Below are 15,061 nucleotides of genomic sequence, written 5' to 3' on the forward strand. Positions count from 1 at the left end.
ACATTTGACAATTTTTGTATATATGCTAAGAACAAATGAAACCCTTTTTGTGAACTTCCCTGTGCGCAATCTGTCATTATGCGAGATCTGGGCCATTTGATTTTTACCAGTTCAAAATACCTGAGAGGAATTGCAATTGTTATGACATTGTGAGTCCTAAAGTCTTCCCCAGTTTGAAAAAGAATTAGCCTACCTGCCAGTCATCAAAACATATATTAACCTGACACTTTTATAAAAACATGTTGACTTACCATTTTCCAGCTGCATTCAGAGTAGCCTAGACTGGAGCATGTACTGACACGGTTATAATCAAAAGGTGGAAGCCTACGGTGACGTTACTGAGGTAAAGTGAGGAAGACCGGCAGGAGGAGAGGGGAGGGGAGGAGCATCTGGGCATGCATCACCTGGGACAATTTTAGCTTCTTCTTCGATGAGGTTTAACGGCGGTTGGCATCCAATAAATGTCGCAATACTGCTACCTACTGGACTGGAGTATAACTCCCTTTATACTTTGCCTGAATTGAAATCATAATAAAAAAAATATAAAATAAAATAAACACCCCCTACTCCACTATTTAAATACCCTACCATCTAACCCAATCACAAAAAACCCACCACCCTAATCCACTATTTAAATACCCTACCATCTAACCCAATCACTAAAAACCCACCACCCTACTCCACTATTTAAATACCCTACCATCTAACCCAATCACTAAAAACCCACCACCCTACTCCACTATTTAAATACCCTACCATCTAACCCAATCACTAAAAACCCACCACCCTACTCCACTATTTAAATACCCTACCATCTAACCTACTCACTAAAAACCCACCACCCTACTCCACTATTTAAATACCATACCATCTAACCCACTCACTAAAACCCACCACCCTAATCCACTATTTAAATACCCTACCATCTAACCTACTCACTAAAAACCCACCACCCTACTCCACTATTTAAATACCATACCATCTAACCCACTCACTAAAACCCACCACCCTAATCCACTATTTAAATACCCTACCACCTAACCCACTCACTAAAAACCCACCACCCTACTCCACTATTTAAATACCCTACCATCTAACCCACTCACTAAAAACCCACCACCCTACTCCACTATTTAAATACCATACCATCTAACCCACTCACTAAAAACCCACCACCCTACTCCACTATTTAAATACCCTACCATCTAACCCACTCACTAAAAACCCACCACCCTACTCCACTGTTGAAATACCCTACCATCTAACCCACTCATTCAAAGCCCACCACCCTACTCCACTATTTAAATACCCTACCATCTAACCCACTTACTAAAAACCCACCACCCTACTCCTCCATAATATCTGGCATGCTCACGGTTCCTCCATAATATCTGGCATGCTCACGGTTCCTCCATAATATCTGGCATGCTCACGGTTCCTCCATAATATCTGGTATGCTCACGGTTCCTCCATAATCTCTGGTATGCTCACGGTTCCTCCATAATATCTGGCATGCTCACGGCTCCTCCATAATATCTGGCATGCTCACGGTTCCTCCATAATATCTGGCATGCTCCCGGTTCCTCCATAATATCTGGCATGCTCCCGGTTCCTCCATAATATCTGGCATGCTCACGGTTCCTCCATAATATCTGGCATGCTCACGGTTCCTCCATAATATCTGGCATGCTCACGGTTCCTCCATAATATCTGGCATGCTCACGGTTCCTCCATAATATCTGGCTCACGTGAGAGAGGGAACAGCTGGCTCTAACCTACTTATTGTCCCATCCCTTACCGCCAGACAAGAAAGAATTTGCCAGTGAGAAGTCTCGCCTGGAGCAGCCCCTCCGTGGGGCGGGGGCAATAAGTAGTCCACTCGAGTGGCCCCGTACTGATCCAAATAAATGAGAGAGTGGGGTGTCTCGCTTTCTCTACCGTCTCTGACTTTAGATATCCCTGTTTTTCTATGGTCAAAAGACGTCAATAGCCACAAGACTGTTGACAACCAAAGCAACCATTACTGCAGTTGTTTAACATAGCAGTCAACCTATTTCCTGGAGTCTCAAAATGATTAAACGTTTTATTTCATGTAAAGTTTATTTTAGATTTCTACATCAAATAGAGCACACTTTGGCTAGACTAATGTGGCTTCTACCTGACGACATGGCCCTTGGTAATAGCCTGAAATTCACATCTCCCATGTAGATAGAGATCATTAACATAACTCTCAGTGTTCTGCCCCTCTTTTCTGCCAAACATTCCTTTGTTCATTGAGCAGCTTTTCTGCATGAGCTAGGCGGTGGAGACCATAGAGAATGATAGAGGGCTCTAGTGGCCAAAAGTCTGTGTTAGCATGGGCAAAGCCATTGAGGGCTTCCACCATTTTAATGTAGCGAACTGGATGGGACTTCCAACATCATTAGCTGATCCCTCCTGATGACCCAGTTGGGTTCATGTCCAACCGGGTCATCAGGAGGGATCAGCCAATCGTGAAGAAGAAAATTGACTACTATGTGAAGAATGGAAATTGCCTCATGGTGCTGCCCATGCTGTCACAGATGCTATACAGACACGGATACAAAGGTGAGTCCTCTATCTGTTTATATGATGGAGACCAACTTCAGCACTCTGCATAGCCACAGGAAGTAGGGGTGCTGAGGGTGCTGCGCCCCCCCCCCCCCCCGATAAATCCAAATGAAAGAAATAATAATAATAAAATAATAACAAATTCACAACATTTGTGAACTAGACCTTTATTACTCCTGTATGAGAGGACATGGAAAAATACATATACAGTAACAGTCAAAAGTTTTGACACACCTACTCATTCAAGGGTTTTTCTTTATTTTTACTATTTTCTAAATTGTAGAATAATAGTGAAGACATCAAAACTATGAAATAACACATATGGAATCATGTAGTAACCCAAAAAGTGTTAAACAAATCAAAATATATTTTATATTTGAGATTCTTCAAATAGCCACCCTTTGCCTTGATGACAGCTTTGCACACTCTTGGCATTAGCTCAACCAGCTTCACCTGGAATGCTTTTCCAACAGTCTTGAAGGAGTTCCCACATATGCTGAGCACTTGTTGGCTGCTTTTCCTTCACTCTGCCATCCAGACTCATCCCAAACCATCTCAATTGGGTTGAGGTTGGGGGATTGTGAGGCCAGGTCATATGATGCAGCACTCCATCACTCTCCTTGGTAAAATAGCCCTTACACAGCCTGGAGGTGTGTTGGGTCATTGTCCTGTTGAAAAACAAATGATAGTCCCAAACCAGATGGCATGACGTATCGCTGCAGAATGCTGTGGTAGCCATGCTGGTTAAGTGTGCCTTGAATTCTAAATAAATCACAGACAGTGTCACCAGCAAAGCACCCCCACACCATAACACCTCCTCCTCCATGCGTTACGTTGAGAAATACAAATGCAGAGATCATCCGTTCACCCACACCGCGTCTCACAAAGACACAGCGGTTGGAACCAGAAATGTCCAATTTGGACTCCAGACACATTTCTACTGGTCTAATGTCCATTGCTCGTGTTTCTTGGCCCAAGCAGGTCTCTTTTTATTATTGGTGTCCTTTAGCAGTGGTTTCTTTGCAGCAATTCGACCATGAAGGCCTTGTTCACACAGTCTCCTCTGAACAGTTGATGTTGAGATGTGTCTTTTACTTGAACTCAGTGAAGCATTTATTTGGGCTGCAATTTCTGAGGCTGGTAACTCTAATGAACTAATCCTCAGCAGCAGAGGAACTATTGGTCTTCCATTCCTGTGGCGGTCCTCATGAGAGACAGTTTCATCATAGTGCTTGATGGTTTTTGCGACTGCACTTGAATAAACTTTTAAAGTTCTTGAAATGTTCCGTATTGACTGACGTTCATGTCTTAAAGTAATGATGGACTGTCGTTTCTCTTGGCTTATTTGAGCTGTTCTTGTCATAATATGGACTTGGTCTTTTACCAAATAGGGCTATCTTCTATATACCCCCCCTACCTTGTCACAACACAACTAATTGGTTCAAACGCATTAAGAAGGAAAGAAATTCCACAAATTAACTTTTAAGAAGGCACACCTGTTAATTGAAATGTATTCCAGGTGACTACCTCATGAAGCTGGTTGAGAGTATTTCAAGAGTGTGCAAATCTGTTATCAAGGCAAAGGGTGGCTATTTGAAGAAACTCAAATATAAATATATATTATGATTTGTTTAACACTTTTTTGGGTTACTACATGATTCCATATGTGCTATTTCATAGTTTTGATGTCTTCACTATTATTCTACAATGTAAATAATAGTAAAAAATAAAGAAAAACCCTTGAATGAGTAGGTGTGTCCAAACTTTTGACAGGTAGTGTATATAAATTCTCACAACATTTGTGAACTAGGTCTTTATTACTTCTGTATGAGTGGACAGAAATTCTCCTCAGCGTAATTTTTCTTAAACGCTGGGACACTTTCTGGCTATGAATCCAGCGTAAACCGCCAGAGTTCTCTCATCCGGTGTTGCGTCGATTCTCCTTAGCATAGGAATGAGCCCAAAGACTGTAGCCATGGAGATAGATAGAGGACTCATCTTTATATCTGTGCCATTATAGCGCCTGTGACATCATGGGCAGCGCCACTGAGGCTACAACCCATAGGAAACCCTACCTAATTGACTACTTTAAAATGGCAGAAGCATAGTGGAAGCCCTCAATGGCAATATCCATGCTGGAATGAGTTATAGTCATGATGAGTCCTCTATCTAACTCTATGACTGTAGTGTTCTTTCAATCTCGTCTGCGACTCTGTCATTCAGGAAATACATTTAGGTTGGCCAGAATAATTTATATGTATTATAAATTATTATAGGCCCTATTATAAATTCAGGACAAACAACTTTCCCATCTGTTCTTCTAAAACATTTTCAAAGATACTCAATCCATTTTGCATAGCACATATGATATCAAATTGATAAACACAATTTTAGGCTACTTTGTTTATTGTCAAATATGATGAATTAAAACAAAGCGTATTAGCCTAATCATTTGTGAGCCGACACTCGCAAAGCGCAGTCAAGCCATCCGCTCTTCAGTTTCCTCCTGAAGTTGGTGGCACAACACTTTACGGCAGTGGTCACCAACATTTTCAGAGTCAAGATCACTTTCGCAGTCAAAAACAAACCGAGATCTACTGCTCAGATTTGTTTTAAACATTAGGCCTACTTAGAAAATGTAACATTAACCTAATAAAACAGTTGTGTATGAATGAGGTTTGTGCAGTAGGCCTAATACATCACAGCATATTGGCTATATGCCTGGCCTGACAATATTGTTATTCTCAGACCATATTATATTTTAAAACATGAGCTTTGATAACAAAATAGATCAGTTGGTGTAACATAAATTGAAATTATTAGTTTATTTTATTTTACTGGACTGATGGTACCTGCATCTGATGGTCATGGTGCTTTCAAGACAACTTGGAACTCGGAAAAAAACGAAGTACAAATATGACGCCAGTGATCTTCAGGTCGGAAAGTCGGAGCTCTAGAAAGATGCCAGAGTTTCCGACTTGAATAACGAGTTGGATGACCTTTTAAAATATTTATCCCAGTCGGATCTCGTTTTTTTCAGAGTTTGCAGTTGTCCTGAACACACTGAAGTCAGAAGTCTGAGATTTCCGAGTTCCCAGTTGGTTTGAATACAGCATTTGTCTCAGAGGGTTGACCTCTCACAGTCCCTGCTCTCTCCTTCCTTTCCTCTGGTGAGACTGACAAGAGAGAGGGGACATAGTCTTCTACCTGATGGCGAAACATGAGTCGCTATAGTAGTGTAGATGTCAGAACACTATACTATCACCAGATAACTGACCTGTTATAGTAGTGTAGATGTCAGAACACTATACCATCACCAGATAACTGACCTGTTATAGTAGTGTAGATGTCAGAACACTATACTATAACTAGATAACTGACCTGTTATAGTAGTGTAGATGTTAGAACACTATACTATCACCAGATAACTGACCTGTTATAGTAGTGTAGATGTCAGAACACTATACTATCACCAGATAACTGACCTGTTATAGTAGTGTAGATGTCAGAACACTATACTATAACTAGATAACTGACCTGTTATAGTAGTGTAGATGTCAGAACACTATACTATCACCAGATAACTGACCTGTTATAGTAGTGTAGATGTCAGAACACTATACCATCACCAGATAACTGACCTGTTATAGTAGTGTAGATGTCAGAACACTATACCATCACCAGATAACTGACCTGTTATAGTAGTGTAGATGTCAGAACACTATACTATCACCAGATAACTGACCTGTTATAGTAGTGTAGATGTCAGAACACTATACCATCACCAGATAACTGACCTGTTATAGTAGTGTAGATGTCAGAACACTATACTATCACCAGATAACTGACCTGTTATAGTAGTGTAGATGTCAGAACACTATAGACAAGTTTTTGAGCCGTTTCCGCTCTACTTCCTGAACTCCTCCCGTCGATGCAATCCAGTTCCGTTCTGCCGGGCTGGGTTTGTTTTGCTAGCTAGCTCCGTTGTGCCGACAAAGCACTGATATCGCAGTGACAAAGAGGATATAAAAATTACAATTACAACATGAAGAAAAGTGGTTCGGGAACGACGTGTGCGGTAGTTGGTTGCAAAAACTCGAGAAAGCACCTGAACGAGTGGTTAGATAGAGAGTGCTACGACCACAAACCAGCTACAAAGAGGCAATGACCATACGCTCCATTGTTAACATTTTTTCGCAAGCCTGATACCGACTCGGAATCAAGGACCTGGCTGAAGGCATTGAATCTAAAGAAACCACCCCTCAACGTTTTTGTTTGTTCCTATCACTTTGTTGACCAAAAACCTACCAAGGATAATCCTTTCCCAGAGTTGTGGTTGGGATACAATCGCCCTCCCCAGCCAAATAGGCGTCAACTCACCCAGCGGACCACTGCCTCCTCCCAGATAAAGAAACGCAGACTTGAATCTGAGGGTAAGTTCAGCAACTTTAGCTATGAAGCTGACAATACTGTTAATTATGAAGAAGTTGTCATACATTAACATTGCTACCGATATTTTGCTAAGGCAGTTGATTGTTTTGGAGATGGGACAAACAATGCCCACGATAGCTACATCATTAATTGTGTGTGTGTGTGTGTGTGCCTGCCTGCGTGTGCCTTAGTCTACATCATAAATACAATGCAAGGTGGCAGGCTGTTGTGATGATGATTGTGTGTGTGCGTGTGAGTGCAATGTTGTAGTACACATTTTTCCATTGTGATGTTTGTAGTGAGAGGACTCTATGCCTGCATTAATTTTGCTCCATCCATGTTTTCTCTTCCCCTTTTTAGATGCTCCAGAAACCTGTCAGCCTGTCTGTGAGGCCGAGCCTGCTACACCAAAATTTCGAGATGCCCAGACCCAATGGGTAGCCAATGTCCGCATACATGTGGAAAGAGCAATCCAGAGACTGAAGGTGTTTAAGATTTTATCCCAGAATGTTCCCATCAGCATGGCACCGAAACTGGACAACATCTTAACCATCTGTGCTGGCCTAGTTAACCTGAAGAGTCCACTGATCAGTGAGGTTTAGAATCTTGCCCTATGTCCCTGTCTACAAACACCCAGCCATGTTGTTCATTAAATACAGATAAACACAACAAATACTGCGTGCATTGTATTTTTAAATATTATATATGAATATTTTCATAGTGATGTAATTGTGTGGGCTGCTTTTGTATTTTACTTTTTAATACCTGTTGAGATTAAACACACCATCTTTCTTGTTGAAGCCATTTGTTTAGTTTCCTCAAAACAATTCATTAATCGAGTGTTATTTATGTACAGTATGAGCTTACTATGAATTATGAACTGTGTTAAAATAAATTGTAGCACTCTAAGGATTGAAATTACATCAAACTTTATTTTCACTCAAACAGTAGGCACACTGATATATTGCACAGCATAAAGAGATCATGTAAACAATGGACATCTGTTGGCTCCTGTGGGCATGACCTAAATAAGGCAGTTTATTTTGGTTTTAAAATGCTGAGATATTTACTGCAGAACTGTAACCTTCCCTCAACAAAATCATCAACAATTTTCGGGAGCATGTGGGCAAAGTAGAATGTGCGCAGCCTTATGATATGCCCCTGGACAAAGCCTTGGTCGTAGGGTACTTCGATTTCTAGGTGCTCAGTTTTGTTCCAGATCACCAACCTGGAGTGCTGAAGCCCTGTGCAGTGCATCCCAATTTGTACCTGCTTGTAGTAGCATTTTGGACCATTGCAGGCAATATGGTAATCTACCCTATCTCCGTTTGCCACAGTTGTGATTTCGCAGTTCTTTGTTGCCAAAAATTCTGCAAGTGACTTGTTTCCCATCACAGGTGATTTGATCTCCAACAGAATGTCGTTGTTTATCACTCCATCGGGAGATGCTGCAAGCCACGGTTCCTTTTCGCACACCACTAAGCCTTTGGTTTCAATGCTGTTGCCCAGAGTTTCCAAATAGTCCCTTGCAAGTTCCTCCCCCTCCGCTCCTTGACGGGTTGCGGCATTGCCACGGAAGGATGGGTGTAAGTGTTCTGACAAAAACTTGTCAGGCGCCGTGGTTGAGCGAATGGGCACCTTTCTAGCTGTGCTCGCTGTGATGCGCACTCTCCGAGCATTGTCCGTCTGTGCAGGCACGCCCGGTTTTCCCCTGTCTCACAGCATTTTCTACCTAGAGAGATATAGTAAAAACAGTGCATAGATATTATAATGGGTTCACTGCACACATGTCATATGATGTAACACGAATATGAAGAAAATGCGTTATTATCATAATTCAATTCAATTATGAGCGCGCTTATCTAAACGGCACCTAAAAGCTGTCTCAAAGAACCAGCAAAAGTAATGATTATGAATATGTAAAATATTGCAATGAGACATTTTAATTGTTTATTCATAAACAAGTGTTCGGTTCATGCATAAGCTCCAGTTCAGGCCGGAGCCTTATGTTGTCATTATCTATTGTCTGTCTGCTGAATTAAAATTAAGATACAATTAATACAAAACAAAATTCGCTTTAAAGGCTTTGTTCTTTCTGTTTTGAGGTGTCTGTGAAAGTTTGAAAGTCTTTAGTGCCGCTTTCAGAGCGCTCACGTCCGTAATGGAGAACTGTCGTAGGCCTAACATTGTTTTTTCCTCATAAATGCAAACACGAAAATTAAAACACAAAATAGTGTTTTTTTTTTAATAACAAATTTATGGATTTATAGCGTTTTGAAAAAAAGACATAGGCCTAGGCTACAATGGTCAAATAATTACCTTCCACAGGATCGCAGCTGAGTGGGAACAAGATCTCCCTGGTCCAGCAACACACGTACATCCCGCAGTTTTGACTTCTCCAGCTTCAGTTACCAGCACCCAAGCATTATGCCATGCATTGTTCAAACACTGGCTAGGCTCTACATTTGCTTTCAGATAAACAAAACGATCATGTTTGTATGACATGACACAACCGACTTTGTTGCTGTGCAGATATTGATATGCCTCGGAGGCTTTCAGATTGTCCATTGCTTTTCCATCTATTGCCATGGATTGCACGAAGTAGGAGCAAATCTTGCTGTATGTTATGTTGGGCCACGTCGTCATGTTATCCTCCCAGTTCTGCACTGAATTCGGGTGGAGGAGAGTAACGCCATCTCCAGTCAAAGTAGTAGAACCGTGTTCCCAAGCTAGCGTCGACATCGCTGTGTTTACACCGGCAGACGTTGTGTAAACAACTTCCGGCGGAAATGAAATGCATTTGTGTAGAGTTATGGCGCCACCCGTGATACAGCGCGTAAACTTGTCTATACTATCACCAGATAACTGACCTGTTATAGTAGTGTAGATGTCAGAACACTATACTATCACCAGATAACTGACCTGTTATAGTAGTGGAGATGTCAGAACACTATACTATCACCAGATAACTGACCTGTTATAGTAGTGTAGATGTCAGAACACTATACTATCACCAGATAACTGACCTGTTATAGTAGTGTAGATGTCAGAACACTATACTATCACCAGATAACTGACCTGTTATAGTAGTGTAGATGTCAGAACACTATACTATCACCAGATAACTGACCTGTTATAGTAGTGTAGATGTCAGAACACTATACCATCACCAGATAACTGACCTGTTATAGTAGTGTAGATGTCAGAACACTATACCATCACCAGATAACTGACCTATTATAGTAGTGTACTGGTCCCCGTTATAGACACCGTACTGGTCCCCGTTTTCTCCACAGTGCGGTTCACGGGAATATCAAAGGTGAGTGGAACCTCGTCCATGTTGGTGATGTGCTCTGGCCGGATCTTCTTTTCAGTGAACTTCTTTTTGCAGTATGCGCGGAAAGTGACCAGCTTTTCTTGGTAATCTTTTGGCAGTTGCTGCGAGACGGTAGTTCGTGTGCGGATGGAGAGATTACGTATTTTCATAAAACGAAAGCACCAAGAAGGACCGCCTCGAAATTCATCGATTGTCATGTCCCGTGCTAGCGCTGTTGCCTTCATTCGAATAGTGACTGTAGAGACGCTTTTACTTGCTGCTCTCTGTTCAACAACCCACTGTTCGAGTTTGTCCTCTAACTGTGGCCATCTCGCTTTGTTCCCTCGGAAACTGTTTAGTCTTCTTTACTTGGCGCAGGTCATCTTCTTGCTTCCTCCACTTCCGTACCATTGATTCATTAATGTTGAATTCTCTCGCTGCTGCTCTATTCCCATATTCTACTGCATGACCGACAGCCTTGAGCTTGAACTCTGCGTCGTAAGCGTGTCTCTTGAAAGGTGCCATTTTGGGGTCTTTATACACACACAAGTGGTGTGGGACTGTGAGTAAGCACATTACCGGTGTGTACTGGCTACCGTAATGCTGCAAGTGGTGCGGCTTTGTAGTTTACCAGTCGTACTGAAACATTTCATTATTATTAAATTGTTTTTATTGGTTTTTCATACTGAAACATTTTGACAGAGCACCTTGAGCGCCGTGTACAACCAGTATGGATCAACCAATTAACCAATTGATCCATATATAAGGCGCTCCGGATTATAAGGCGCACTGTCGTTTTTTGAGAAAATTAAAGGCTTTTAAGTGCGCCTTATAGTGCGGAAAATACGGTATTTGGCTAAGGTGTATGTCAACTTCTGACTTCAACTGTATATCATGGTGTCAAGGCATATGAACTAACACGTTATAGAGCAAACAACGCAATTATCACACCACATTGGTTGTAATATGGCTTTTTTTCTGACTTCCCCAGTGATTTTACCCACACACCCCTACTGGTGTGATGACTAGATGTGATTATTAAAGATAATTAAACTAGTAAACAAGTGGTGCAGATGCTGTTTGGTTGTTTTTCAATAATCCCAAATTAAATTGAAGATTAAATATTGAATTCAGATGAATAGAGGAGTGATGAGACGACTCAAGGATGTCTTGGTCAGTGTATTCACTGGTCCAGAATGAGCAGGTAGAGGAATTTCTCTATCAGCTTGTCTGCGGACGTTTTAAGTGTGGTTTCTGATTTCTGAACAGTAGTGAGTAATCCAACACAGTATAAACATTCTACTGATTCACATAGTGCATGCATATAATATATAGAATATACTGGATACATACTGTATATTGGGTATATATTGGATTAGAATAATTGAGAATATATATAGGTTCAAATGTTGGTCTTCAAAACTATAGAACCAAGGACTACTTGTTTTATTCAACACACAACACTACCCTTATACACTTTGGCTCTTTCTCAGTTGTCTAAAAATCACTCCTCTCCTTCACTGATCTGCCAATCAGTGCAGATTCAGGGCAGGAGACAAGGAGAGAAGGGATCTTTAAGCAATTGGTCTGTTTACATTTCCACAGATGACATACCAACACTACCATCTAGTGGTCAATTCTGTTTTTTTTATTAACAGGGGCTGAAAGTATAAAGCGTCAGAGCAAGAGCACTAATTTAGGATATGTTTAGCCTTTTACATTTACGTCATTTAGCAGACACTCTTATCCAGAGCGACTTACAGGAGCAATTAGGGTTAAGTGCCTTGCTTAAGGGCACCGACAGATTTTTCACCTAGTCGGCTCGGCGATTAGAACCAGCGACCTTTCGGTTACTGGCACAACGCTCTTACCCACTAAGCTACCTGCTTTTTAGATCACATTGAATAAGACTACAAGGACAGGGTTTGCCTGGTCCTAGATCAGCACTTCACTCTTAGATACTTGATACACACATTGTGTGCCTTTATTTGTATATAGCTGATTAAAATGGTATAGCCTACAACAGATTCCAAGTGAACCAAATAATGATTTTAAACCAAATAAAGTTTTTAAACCAAATAATGTTTTCAACCAAATAATGTTTTGTTAATTGTATTCATCATTTGCATTATTTCACAATATGTCTGTACACAATGTGTTCACTGCAGAAAAAAAATATAAACAATATCAACTATTGGCTGAAAAGTAATTCCCTCAATCTCACATTACTTTCATACAGTGGGGAAAAAAAGTATTTAGTCAGCCACCAATTGTGCAAGTTCTCCCACTTAAAAAGATGAGAGAGGCCTGTAATTTTCATCATAGGTACACGTCAACTATGACAGACAAAATGAGAGAAAAAAAATCCAGAAAATCACATTGTAGGATTTTTTATGAATTTATATGCAAATTATGGTGGAAAATAAGTATTTGGTCAATAACAAAAGTTTCTCAATACTTTGTTATATACACTTTGTTGGCAATGACACAGGTCAAACGTTTTCTGTAAGTCTTCACAAGGTTTTCACACACTGTTGCTGGTATTTTGGCCCATTCCTCCATGCAGATCTCCTCTAGAGCAGTGATGTTTTGGGGCTGTCGCTGGGCAACACAGACTTTCAACTCCCTCCAAAGATTTTCTATGGGGTTGAGATCTGGAGACTGGCTAGGCCACTCCAGGACCTTGAAATGCTTCTTACGAAGCCACTCCTTCGTTGCCCGGGCGGTGTGTTTGGGATCATTGTCATGCTGAAAGACCCAGCCACGTTTCATCTTCAATGCCCTTGCTGATGGAAGGAGGTTTTCACTCAAAATCTCACAATACATGGCCCCATTCATTCTTTCCTTTACACGGATCAGTCGTCCTGGTCCCTTTGCAGAAAAACAGCCCCAAAGCATGATGTTTCCACCCCCATGCTTCACAGTAGGTATGGTGTTCTTTGGATGCAACTCAGCATTCTTTGTCCTCCAAACACGACGAGTTGAGTTTTTACCAAAAAGTTATATTTTGGTTTCATCTGACCATATGACATTCTCCCAATCCTCTTCTGGATCATCCAAATGCACTCTAGCAAACTTCAGACGGGCCTGGACATGTACTGGCTTAAGCAGGGGGACACGTCTGGCACTGCAGGATTTGAGTCCCTGGCGGCGTAGTGTGTTACTGATGGTAGGCTTTGTTACTTTGGTCCCAGCTCTCTGCAGGTCATTCACTAGGTCCCCCCGTGTGGTTCTGGGATTTTTGCTCACCGTTCTTGTGATCATTTTGACCCCACGGGGTGAGATCTTGCGTGGAGCCCCAGATCGAGGGAGATTATCAGTGGTCTTGTATGTCTTCCATTTCCTAATAATTGCTCCCACAGTTGATTTCTTCAAACCAAGCTGCTTACCTATTGCAGATTCAGTCTTCCCAGCCTGGTGCATGTCTACAATTTTGTTTCTGGTGTTCTTTGACAGCTCTTTGGTCTTGGCCATAGTGGAGTTTGGAGTGTGACTGTTTGAGGTTGTGGACAGGTGTCTTTTATACTGATAACAAGTTCAAACAGGTGCCATTAATACAGGTAACGAGTGGAGGACAGAGGAGCCTCTTAATGAAGAAGTTACAGGTCTGTGAGAGCCAGAAATCTTGCTTGTTTGTAGGTGACCAAATACTTATTTTCCACCATAATTTGCAAATAAATTCATTAAAAATCCTACAATGTGATTTTCTGGATTTTTTTTTCTCAATTTGTCTGTCATAGTTGACGTGTACCTATGATGAAAATTACAGGCCTCTCTCATCTTTTTAAGTGGGAGAACTTGCACAATTGGTGGCTGACTAAATACTTTTTCCCCCCACTGTAACCACCATACTTGTTGTCATGAACTACACAAATGTAATAATCAATAGCAAAAATGTAATCATCTTTAACAAAAAAATGCAATTATCATCAGCAAGAAGAAAATCATCATCATCAACAACAAACATAAAATCATCATAAAATCATTGTTATCAACGTCATTAAAAATAAAATCATCATTGAATAGATTGACGCTGGGAAATACCTTCAAAACTGGCCACGTCATTGAACAAATCACTATTAAGGTGTGGTCCAATAAAAACATGTTTTATCTACTTAGTAAGTAATCATTTTTCATTAAGTAAATTGGTGAAAGTATGAAAACGGATGAAAGGATGAAAACGCAAAGCGTAATATAAAAACAAAAGCCAAGCCAACAGTTTCCCACTGAACCCAGTCCCGTCTAATCATTAATATGTGATCAAGGCATATCAAGCCATAGGTTAGATGGTAAGTAAATGAGATAAATATTTTTATTATAATTGAAACTAAATGAACAATGTCAGACTAGCTCCTTATTTACCTGTGTATTGTGTTTATTTATGGACATTATCAAGTAAAACACTGAATCTGTTGGTTAACCTGTTGGTGTTCATCTTGACTTTTCTTATTTGTAGGATTTCTGAATTTCCTTAAAGCGCTTTGCTTACATCTACATCTGATGAGAAAATGTTATTCCTTTCACATTAAATTCAAAGTGTTAGCTATGTATTTCATTATGGAACATCAGATCTGTGAATTGCTAAGATGTCATATAGTTTCTGAATGCATATAGAATAAATATATTTTTCATGCTGCATTTTTTATTTTCAAAATTCCATTGGGTATTGCCGGATCTGCACATTATTTCAAAAACGTTATTGAGACAACTGGCTCTACATATGTT

General features: G+C 40.6%; 1 protein-coding gene across 1 annotated transcript in view; it reads right to left on the minus strand.

Annotated features, from left to right (window-relative positions):
* The window catches only part of LOC311110135 (interferon-induced very large GTPase 1-like), a 68,922-nt gene that overhangs the window by 36,385 nt on the left and 17,476 nt on the right, over positions 1–15,061 (minus strand).

The sequence above is a fragment of the Coregonus lavaretus genome (assembly GCF_964263955.1).
Source record: "Coregonus lavaretus genome assembly, contig: SUPER_35_unloc_2, whole genome shotgun sequence".
NCBI classification, from domain to species: Eukaryota; Metazoa; Chordata; class Actinopteri; order Salmoniformes; family Salmonidae; genus Coregonus; species Coregonus lavaretus.